The 8,514-nt window shown below is 35.8% G+C and overlaps 1 long non-coding RNA gene across 2 annotated transcripts in view; it reads left to right on the top strand.

Annotated features, from left to right (window-relative positions):
• Nucleotides 1–8,514, top strand: part of LOC106529597 (uncharacterized) — a 40,858-nt gene that overhangs the window by 23,306 nt on the left and 9,038 nt on the right. Inside the window, exon 4 of one of the 2 annotated variants that reach the window (XR_001311655.1) lies at nt 8,196–8,245. The exons of the other annotated variant lie outside the window; for it this stretch is intronic. This is a non-coding gene — a long non-coding RNA (uncharacterized LOC106529597). The remainder of the gene's footprint in view (nt 1–8,195; nt 8,246–8,514) is intronic. 2 annotated transcript variants of the gene reach the window in all.

Below are 8,514 nucleotides of genomic sequence, written 5' to 3'. Positions count from 1 at the left end.
CAATAAATAAATAGGTAACCACAGATCAGGCAATCATTTCCTCACAACTTGTAACCTTATTAATCTTAAAATGATTTAAGTAAATTCATGTATGGGAGAAAAAAAACACAACTAACATACAACTAAGGGGCGGCTTAGGAAACTAAAACCAATCCAAACTGTATTTTAGATCAGAATATTCTGTAAAACATTTTAACATTCAGTCTGATTCCTACATGGGTCAAAACAGTTCTGTCAACTTCCTTTAAAGTGATTTTTTTTCCGTAGAAATTATTGTAACATGTCAAGAATTAGTTTGAAAAATAAACCTTAAAGTTCAGAATGGAGAGAGAAAAAAGTTCACCTAAAAACCAAAACCCAAGGTTTTTTTTTTATTGTTTTTCATCTTTTCCCAGTTTTTCTCTTAAACCTGTATGAAACCCTAATCGAGCTCGGAGCTGGTAAGCACATGAGAAAACATTTCAAAGGCATTTAGAGTTTTTGCTGCAGGAGAGGAGCGGCTCAAATTATGAGTGTTGCTGCAAAAATCGGACCACTCTTGTAATTACAAGATGATTTTGTTTTTCAGTTCCAAGTTATTTTTGTGGTTTGTAAATAAGAAATTTTAAAATATTCCACATCCAAATTTAGTTTCTCTTTTCTTCTTTTCTTTCTTTTTTTTCTTTATCATTTTTAACATCTTGGTGTAAAACTTCAAAAATATTTGATAAAATACGAAAACCTTTTTAAAATAAATTCTGTTCTGTTAAATATCTGTTCAGATAAATTTAGATAGAACAAATGCATATTTTATAGGACAGGTGAAAAGATAAACTAGTTATTTATAACTTTGTTTTAATGTTTATTTTAGTTTTTGTCACACGATTCTGGATCATTGTTGAGCATTCTTAGAAAACATGAGCAAAATGTGTGTGATTATTTATTATTTCTCTTTAAAAGATCATATTATGTGTTTAAGTTGCTCATTCACTGTGTTCACTCTTCATCGTATGATGTTTTAAGAAAATAACCCAAACTGAGACAACTGATATATTTAATTAAAATTAATTTAATTCAACCCAGGTTCTTGGTAAAGAGGTGAAATACATTACAGATGTGAAAATTACCGCTCAGTCAGGAAAATAATCATGTGAAAAACAGTTTTCAGCTCACATTTAATTATAAACTCCCTGTTATAAATCACAAAAAAATATTTTATTCTTGTTCAAAAAATGTTAAAAGTTTTCTTTGTTCACAGAGAACATGGTGCTTTGTAACAGGACAGCCCAGCTCCATCTGAAACCAGTTTTTTTTAAAACATGCACATATTTAAACCTTAAAAGAACATGAATTAAATTATTATGAAGAAAATACAAATACCATTTGACAGAAAAGTAGAAACAAATTATTTGGGAAACTCAGTTCTCTATAAACAGGAAGAATGTTAATTATGTAGAACATAAAGAGATTAAAGGCAGCAGAGTGAGGAGAGTGTTCAGTTTGTCCTCCAGTCTGAGACCAAAACTCAGGAAACTCAACCTAACTATAGGATTTATCAGGAAGGATTGGATTACAGACTTTCAACAGTTTCTGGACAGAAACAGGAAACGGGTTCCAGAAAAAATGATAATGATAACTAAAAGCTCTGCCTCCTGTTTTACTATAGAAACCATAAGTAAACCTGCAGTCTAAAACTGGAGAAATATGACCCCTCCTTCCAACTTTCATCAGAAATCTAGCAGCAGCATTTTAAATCAACTGAAGCCGTTTTAAAGAGGGGTCTTGGACACCCAGATAAAGAAGAATTGGACCAGCCAAGACGTGATGAATGCATCACAAGACATTATTATTCTAGTGATATTAGGTGGAAGAAAGCGGCCCTGGTAACGTTTTGAATCTGCTCCAAAACAACTCCCAGAGCAAACATTTCAAAGCCATTTAGAGTTTATCTGAAAGGGTAGCTCAAGTTATACTGAGTGTTGTTGCAAATATCAGACCGCTTTCAGTCGAAATTCTAGTAATTACAGGATAATTTCTTTTCCAGGAAAAGATTTTTTAAACATATTTCTGCACTTTGGTTTTTGCACAGTTTGTTTTGAGAGAGTTTGATGAGCTGAAAGGTTGAAGAGTTTCTTTTCACCCTATGAAGCGTCAAACTGGATTTATTCTCCGCAGGAAGTGGAGAAAACTGCTCTCTGTGACGCAGCTGAGTGACGTCCTTTTCTGCAGGGACGTATTATACTCCAAGACAGAGACTTCATTGCTGATGCTATTTCAGGATGTTGTTTAGACGAGTCCTGCTGTCCTTTCAGCAGACACACCTGCCCGCCCTGGAGAGACTGACGGTCACACTGCTAATACTGGACACTGACGCTAGCTCAGAGCAATGTGTCGCGGCAACACTGGTTCCTGAGCAGCTCGTGGAACAATGTTATCACGTTAACCACTCCCACTATATATTTCTAGCCAATCACACAATAGTTGACGCAAACCCCAGCCCTAAAGTTCTGCACAGATCTTGAGTTAATTACTGGAACTTCTACGTGAACAAAATGATGTCATTTTAGTCTTGCAGCTGCGTCAGAGAGAACAGATTTCTTCACTTCTCTCACAAAGAATGCATCCAGATTTAGGCAGCATGTTCCGGTCTTCCTCCTGTCCATTTCAGGTTTTATTCCACCAGATAACTATGGCTATTCTGCGTTGAGTTGAGCCACCGGCCCTCGCTGGACTGCTAACGCCACTCGGTGAAATTCATCTCCAGCATCCTGAGAAATCTCAGTTTTTTTACCTGTTGCTTCTATGTTTATTCAAACTTATTTGTGCTCCTCGTAGATTCCTCCAAGTGTTTTGCCTTCGTCCTCCAAGCTCCGTGATCTGGACTCCCCCTCCCAAACAAAACGAGGAGAAATTAGCTCACCTGTCTGTTAAATCCGTCTGAGTACCTGTTACACTTACCTTACCCGGACTCCTGGAAATCTGTGAAAGAAAAGAAGTAAGAACACTCCAGATGATCAAAAACTAACCTCCACTTAGTTCCTTCTACTCAGACTGTTCACTTCTGGTTCCCTACAAAATAAAATCGTTTTTATTCACTTGTTTCCTTTTGTTATCTTGTTTTGTAGAAGATAAGATGAGGAAGGAAAAACTTGTATCTGACTTTAATACTTTTTTTTCATTACAGATCAACTGACTCAACAATATTTAGATTATCACATTTAATCACCCTCATTGGTTAACAACAAACAAAGCAATGAGAAAGTTTGAAGTCCTAAATATAGATCTGGAAAAGTAGACTGTACATTTAAATAAAACATCATAAACTCATCAATTGTGCCTTAATTTATGAAGATTTTTCAAAGAAATAACTGGGCTTAGTTCAAGTCAGTACTGAAATCTAGAAAACGGCACAGAATCGAACACAGAGGGAAAAAAAACATTGACGTTCTCTATTGACACCTTCTTAAAATAATCACCTGTCTACTTTTTCCCCAAGTTTTTCAGGAAATACATAAAACTTGACCAAAAGTGTAGATTTCTGACAAACTTGGAAAGAACAAGAAAATAAAGGCATGGTGATTCTTTAAGAAAGGTGTCAAAATATAGCGGAGAAACTCAGATTTCCTGATGCATTTTAGACCCAGCAGGACCTTCAGACAAAGGCTGGTCCATACTACAGAAGTCCCTACGTGAGGAATGTTCAGACCTCTATATTAAAAAAACTAAACAAGCTCTACAGACACATGGCTCAACACAGAGCAGCTCTAAACAAGACTTGGTTGTCCCACACCTCAAAGATAAATGACTCTTTTGAGGACTAAAGTTTTATTGTTTTGGACAGAAAGGACGGATGGTTTGAGAGAAGATTACAGAAAGCCATTTATAAAAAAGAACAAAAAAAATACTTCAAACAGGTTTTAGCTCAGATTTCACTTTTCTTAAACCTACAGTAAAGATTTAAGCTTGATACCAGCTTCCCTCTAATACACGTGACCAAAACATCTTTTGTGAACCAGGCAAACAAAAGCCTGATTGTCAAGTCTCATGCTGCGTTCCAGTTCTACTCTGAAGTCGAAATTTCGGACTTCCGAGTCGGAAATATCAACTAGAATTAATTAACGTCGTTATTTCGAGTCGGGAACTCGATGCAACCCGTGACCTCATTGTTTCAACATGGCTGCTCCTCGCATCAGCAGCGAGTGAAAGTCTTGACGATAAGATGCAGACAACAGGTTGTAACAGCATAACGTGTCAGCAAAAAGAGCCGACGTGACAGGTTGTAAAAGCAAATGAAAACTACTTAAAGAGGCAACGTATTCAACAACATGATCTAACAACATAACTATAGACAGAACAAAACGACGTTATGTGTCAACACAAGGTATAAGAACATGGACAAAGGCTCAACAACATATTTTCGGCACAAATGGAACTCCATAACTTTTACTGTTTGTCACAGCTTAGTCTTGTTTACATTAAGTCACTTGTATTTTACAGCGATTATTAGGAGATATGTTTGTAAAAATCAAAATGCCGTGTGCAGCATTATTGTTGTCATTATTGCATTATTCCGTCAGAGCAAGAAATAGAAACGCTTCTTTCTGACAAGCTGGAAACGACAGAGTGACTTCAACTGGACCCATCATTACACTAATCGGTTCATGTCTGTTCTGCTCAGGTGTGTCTCCAAGGCCAAGTGTCCCTCAGTCTGTGGGCGTGGTTGTGGACAGATCCTCAGCGAGCAGATTCAGCTGTTGTGGTTTTATCGCGACACTGTGTACAAGTGTTTGTGTAATCGTGAGTGGCCTGTTTAAAAAAGGTTTGCGCCTCTCCAGGAGGAGTTTTCAAGTTTCAGGTTTTTTTTGGGTTTTTTTTTTTGGCTCAGCCAAGCCACAGTCAGCAGTCCATGACAAAATCAATTGTGCGAAACTGAAAATGAAGACACATTTATCGGACGCTGAGTCCATGAGCCCATAGAGAGGGGGCTACAGCCTAACGACTCTCCATTGGGAGGGGAGGGAGTTTAATCTGCATGTGAATTTAGCTGCGCATTGTTTTAACTGTTCATTTACTAATTCATCCATCCATCCATTCATTCACGTTTTCCTTTCTGGCTCGTCCCTATACGCCCGGGACAGGGCACACATCTATCACAGGCACGCATGACCACAAATGAGACAAACAACTATTCACACTCTCACTCACACATCGGAACAATCTGGAGTTTCTAATTAATCTAACATGCATGTCTCTGTGGAAGGAAAGAATAAAAACTCCACCCAGAAAGTCTGGAGGAATTCATTCATTAAATAATTCATTCATTAAAAAACAAAAAGAGAAAATAGATGGCTGGAGAACCTTCTCCTCTCGGAACATTTGTGTTTCTTTCATAAATGAGTCAAATTTTGTCAGGATTGTTTTTGGTTTGAATTTTCAGAAGTGAACAAAAATAAACACCAAATAATACATTATTCAGCATGTTTTCCTTTTGTTATTAGTATTAGTGCTCACCACTGAACATATAGCGACATTGCTCGTGTCTGTGTGATGTGTTGCTTTGCCTGTTAGCAAAATATTTCATGAACCACAAGATGGATTTTAGTGAAACGTTCAGAAAATAATCACTGGATGTGCATCTACAGCCGATTGTTTTTCACAGTCAACTCACCTCAAGGTGGCTTCCACACCTTAAAACCAAACAGAGCTATACCTCCGTTCATTTTACTGATATTAAACCATAACTCTGTTCGATTGGTGAAGTCATGCCCAACACTTATTCTGAGTGATGCAAAATGTTTAAAATGTTGAACTAAACTCTGAGTCAATCATGTCTGTTAGCAAAATAATTCACAAAGCCCTTAACAGGCTTTAATGAAATCTAACCGATTAACGTTTGGAGCAAACTTGAGCCTAGATAGTTGTTTTTTATCATAAGATTTTAAAGTTCTGGCGGGGTGATTTGCTCAAGGAAAACTAGGCCTTTAATTTATACCTGTCAAAAGTGATGTTTTTTCTCCCCTGCAGAGCTCCTTCCATTTTTGTGCAATAATTTAGTTATTATAACTTTAATGAGTGGATTTTTATAGTATTTTTAAAAGCCGTTAACCCATTGCTGAATCACAGTAAAGAAAAGCTTTACATCTTGCAGGTCAGTATTTAAATTTAAGTAGAAGACTTTGTGTCTGTGGTCAAAATAATCTTAGTGTAAATTTAGATCTCACATAATGAACAATGTTTTATTTATTTATTTATTTATTTATTTCTTCTTTAGATTATTCTTTTTATGTACAGTGCCCTGTGACAACGTATGTTGTGACTTGGTGCTATATAAAAAAAAAAAATTGAACTTGAACTTTTTTTTTAACTTCCAAACTGACCCACTTCTGAACTCGTGAATAGACGCTGTGTCCTGCAGGTGCCATCTGGATTTTTCCTTTACGTTAAATTGTTACAACTCTTGCAAATAATAAAAAATGCAAATTAGTAGCAGAGCTCCCTGTAATTTTAATCACCAGCTTTTATTAAAAGGTAAAAAAAAAAAAAAAGACAGATAGGTGTGTAAAGATGGAGGTCGGCCATTTTGAAGTGAATGCTCAGCTTCTGTTGAAGAATCCCTGAGTGATGTTCAGAAACTGTTTTCAGTGAAGCTGTTCCCCACGTGCTCCTTTGCACGTCTGCTTGCAGGACGAGGAGCTTGTTTTTCACGGTGAAGCAGGTTCTTTGTGCCTCTGCGAGGCTCCTCTGCAGCCTGGCAGAAAATGGCTGACTGTTCAGCTGAAGGCAGGGAGCTGCAGCAGAGGAGCAGCAGCTGAATCTGCTCAATGTTTCAAATGAACTCCTTTTTTCTTTGTTGTGAGATAATGTGTGCTTTAAATCACTGTTGTTGTGTGCTGAATGAACTAAATAATAAATACAAAACTCCCTTTAAATAAATGTACATAGCACAAAAACAGATTTACACTCACACACATTATAACCTGTGATTGTTATAAATCTCTGCTTATGTTATAAACCATAAAACAGCTTTCATGATGGCTTAAGACTAAATTTTGAAAACTGAGCTCCCTTTTTTTCATAATACTACACAGTTAGTTCAAACACACACAATCAGCAGAACATCCCAGGTCTTTCAAAATCAAAATTCTTTAATTAAAAAATATATATTCATTTAAGGTTAATTATCAAGCTTGCAATAAAATTTGTTAATTTGTTTAAGAGGGGTTCCTGAACCCCTCTTAAACAAATTAACTCCTTCTCTATTATATATAGTTGCAACACATTGTTCACTAAATTCTTTGAAGCATTTATATTCTGAACCGAAAACACTTTTACAACTTTTAATTTTCTATTGTCTTGGAAAAGTTAAAAACAAACTTCACTAAGCAGAGCTACATGAAACAAATGCAGACTGATGATGGAAAGACTGGATTTATTTATTACTATTTATAGTTAAATAAGGATGTCTGAACAAAACTTCCAGTTTTCTCACTACCGTAGGTTTTTGTTTGTACTGTTATAAATATTTGTCATGGTGAACACAATGACAGAAGCGGGAAAACGTAAAAAAGTAAAATAAAATAAAATAAACTATATATATAATACATTAAAAATCAAATCTACACATCATCTCTCCACCCAGCTGCATGTGTTTAACAGTTGCTCCACAGATGTGGCCATTTGTAAAGTCGACATCTTTAATGGGTTGTGAAAACAAAGTGTGAAGCTCATATTTTCCATTATAAGTTGCTGGTGAAAATTCACCACCCAAGTCATGATCAATCAAAAAAGAAAGAAAAAAAAGGTAAAAGATCAAAACAAAACAATTGGACTTATATTCAGAATAAAAGCCCAATTTTTTTAATTTAATTTTTGCTGTTTTTCTGGATTTTTCATGAAGTTGTGCAAATCTGGGCTGGGGTCAGATTCAACTGCTAAAAAACTATCATGATAGTGTGTAAACAATGATAAAAGACCATAAAGCCAGACTTCTGTGAAGAAATGTTAAGAACATTTTATCAAATAAAACCTGAATTCATAATAACTTGGGAGAAATTTGGTTTTGTATCAGAACATCTCACATGAGAACAAAATGATGAGAAACAAATGAGAAATTAGATGAAGAAGGAATAAATTATAAAAAAAACTATGTACACATATTCACAAATATACTGTATATGTTTTAGGTGATTTTAATGGATTTATTTCTTTTATTACAGACGTGATGCAGTCACTGCAGCAAATCAGCTGGAGTGATCTGTGTGTGTTTGTAAGTGATGCACTTTTGAATTACATTGCTTTGTGTATGTTTGTGTGTTTATTTATTGTTGCTGTTGTGTTTGAATGTTAAAGGAATAAGAGGGTCTTTGCTGTCAGTTTAAACAAGTAGGACGTTCTCGGTGATGTGGTGACCTCGACTGTGTTCATGTTTAAAATGAGTTTTAAATTAACAGCTTTTGGTTTTAGTTTCCATCTATACATCAAACCCAGGGTGTGTGTGTGTGTGTGTGTGTGTGTGTGTGTGTGTGTGTGTGTGTG

Source organism: Austrofundulus limnaeus, unplaced genomic scaffold (genome assembly GCF_001266775.1).
Source record: "Austrofundulus limnaeus strain Quisiro unplaced genomic scaffold, Austrofundulus_limnaeus-1.0 Scaffold454, whole genome shotgun sequence".
Classification (NCBI taxonomy): Eukaryota; Metazoa; Chordata; class Actinopteri; order Cyprinodontiformes; family Rivulidae; genus Austrofundulus; species Austrofundulus limnaeus.
The sequence above is the reverse complement of the archived record's forward strand: the minus strand, read 5'-3'. Positions and strand labels throughout refer to the sequence as shown.